General features: G+C 38.2%; 1 non-coding gene across 1 annotated transcript; it reads right to left on the reverse strand.

Annotated features, from left to right (window-relative positions):
• Window positions 1-2117: 2117 nt before the first annotated feature.
• LOC130952084 (small nucleolar RNA R71) lies at window positions 2118-2225 on the reverse strand. Its single transcript, XR_009074264.1, has one exon. It is a non-coding gene; the product is annotated as a small nucleolar RNA R71 (small nucleolar RNA).
• Window positions 2226-2996: the final 771 nt, after the last annotated feature.

Raw genomic sequence — 2996 nt, forward strand, 5'->3', positions numbered from 1 at the left:
TTCATACCAACAATCTCCGTGGGATCGACCCTTACTCGCGTAAGGTTTATTACTTGGACGACCCAGTGCACTTGCTGGTTAGTTGTGCGGAGTTATGATAGAGAGTTGAGATTGCAATGAGCGTACCATGTTGATGGCGCCATTGATGATCACAATTTCGCCCACCAAGTTTTTGGCGCCGTTGCCGGGGATTGTTTCGTGTATGGACAACTGACGGTTCATCTTGTTGCTTAGATTAGGTATTTTTCAGAATTCTTAAGAATGAGTTCTAGAGTTTCATGATGATCTGTTGGAATCTGGCTGGCTGAGAAGCCATGTCTAATCTTATTGGACCGAGGTTTCAACTGATCATCACAAGAGCTTATTGATCTCTATCAATCTTGCTATTGGAGCAATGATCTGCTAAGGCTTGGCTGGCCATTGGCCATGTCTAGTGTTTTGGACCGAAGCTTTCTTTGAAAGATTGGCTGGCTGTGAAGCCATGTCTAATTCCTGGACCGGAGTCTTAGACTAGCATTGCAATGATTCCTGGAATCCAAACTAAGAATTCTGAAACCTTTATTTTCTGTTTCCATATAATTTTCAAAAAATCCAAAAAAATTTCAAAATCATAAAAACCAAAAATATTTTATGTTTCTTGTTTGAGTCTAGTGTCTAATTTTAAGTTTGGTGTCTTGCATGCATTGTTTATTTGATCTTGGTTCTATTTTCAAGTCAATAGTACAGGGAACTGAAGATTCAGAACATGCAGCAGAGGAATTACACAGAAAAAGCTGGGCGTTCAAAACGCCCAGTGAAGAAGGACAGACTGGCGTTTAAACGCCAGCCAGGGTGTCTGGTTGGGCGTTTAACGCCCAAAAAGGTAGTGCATTAGGCGTTAAACGCCAGAATGTGCACCATTCTGGGCGTTTAACGCCAGGATGGCACAAGAGGGAAGATTCTGTTTTAATTCAATTTTTTTTCAAGTTTTCAAAGTTTTTCAAAATCAAATCTTTTTCAAGTCATATCTTTTCAATCAAACCTTTTTCAAAATCAATTTCTTTCCTTTTTCAAAGATACTTGCTAACAATTAATGATTTGATTGAACAATTCAAGTATGTTTCCTTTTCTGTTGAGAAAGGTTTAATGTTTGAATCATATATTTTCTTGTTAGGCAAGTCATTAATTTTTAAAATCAAATCTTTTTAAAATTGTTTTCAAATCATATCTTTTCAATCATATCTTTTTAAAACCATAACTTTTCAATCATATCTTTTTGATTTCTAATTTCAAAATCTTTTTCAAAAATCACTTGATTTCTTTTCCACTTTTAGTTTTCGAAAATCAATTAAAGTTTTTCAAAATGTTTTTAAAATATTTTTAACTTAATTTTTGAAATTTTCTTCCTCTCTTCTTACATCCTTCTATTTATGGAGTACCATTCCTCCTCAATGCACAATTCGAACTCCATCTTTCATTGATAAGTTCGAATTTTATACTTCTTCCTTCTATTTTTCTTTTTCCTCTGACACCTCAAGGAATCTCTATACTGTGACATAGAGGATTCCATATTTTCTTGTTCTCTTCTCTTTCATATGAGCAGGAACAAAGACAAAAGCATTCTTGTTGAAGCTGACCCTGAACCTGAAAGGACCTTGAAGCGAATGCTAAGAGAAGCTAAGGCACAACTCTCTGTAGAGGACCTAACAGAAATCTTCAAAGAAGAAGAACCCATGGCAGCCGAAAACAACAACAATGCCAACAATGCAAGGAAGGTGCTGGGTGACTTTACTGCACCTACTCCCGACTTCTATGGGAGAAGCATCTCTATCCCTGCCATTGGAGCAAACAACTTTGAGCTTAAGCCTCAATTAGTTTCTCTAATGCAACAGAATTGCAAGTTCCATGGACTTCCATTGGAAGATCCTCATCAGTTCTTAGCTGAATTCTTGCAAATCTGTGACACTGTCAAGACTAATAAGGTTGACCCTGAGGTCTACAGACTTATGCTATTCCCTTTTGCTGTAAGGGACAGAGCTAGAACATGGTTGGACTCACAACCTAAAGACAGCCTGAACTCTTGGGAAAAGCTAGTCAGTGCCTTCTTGGCAAAGTTCTTTCCACCTCAAAAATTGAGTAAGCTTAGAGTGGAAGTCCAAACCTTCAGACAGAAGGATGGAGAATCCCTCTATGAAGCTTGGGAAAGATATAAACAATTGACCAGAAAATGTCCTTCTGACATGCTTTCTGAATGGAGCATCATAGGTATTTTCCATGATGGTCTCTCTGAACTATCCAAGATGTCTTTGGATAGCTCTGCTGGAGGATCTCTTCATCTGAAGAAGATGCCTACAGAAGCTCAAGAGCTAATTGAAATGGTTGCAAATAACCAATTCATGTACACTTCTGAAAGGAATCCTGTGAACAATGGGACTAATCAGAAGAAAGGAGTTCTTGAGATTGATACTCTGAATGCCATATTGGCTCTGAATAAAATATTGACTCAACAAGTCAATTTGATTTCTCAAAGTCTGTCTGGAATGCAAAATGCACCAAGCAGTACTAAGGATGCTTCATCTGAAGAAGAAGCCTATGATCCTGAGAACCCTTCAATGGAAGAGGTGAATTACCTAGGAGAACCCTATGGAAACACCTATAATTCTTCATGGAGAAATCATCCAAATTTCTCATGGAAGGATCAACAGAGACCTCAACAAGGTTTCAACAACAATAATGGTGGAAGAAACAGGTTTAGCAATGGCAAGCCTTTTCCATCATCTTCTCAGCAACAGACAGAGAATTCTAAGCAGAACCCCTCTGACTTAGCAACCATGGTCTCTGATCTAATCAAAACCACTCAAAGTTTCATGACTGAAACAAGGTCCTCCATTAGAAATTTGGAGGCACAAGTGGGACAGCTGGGCAAGAAAATTACTAAACTCCCTCCTAGTACTCTTCCAAGTAATACAGAAGAAAATCCAAAAGGAGAGTGCAAGGCCATCAACATGGCCGAATTT

This window comes from Arachis stenosperma, chromosome 9 (genome assembly GCF_014773155.1).
Source record: "Arachis stenosperma cultivar V10309 chromosome 9, arast.V10309.gnm1.PFL2, whole genome shotgun sequence".
NCBI classification, from domain to species: Eukaryota; Viridiplantae; Streptophyta; class Magnoliopsida; order Fabales; family Fabaceae; genus Arachis; species Arachis stenosperma.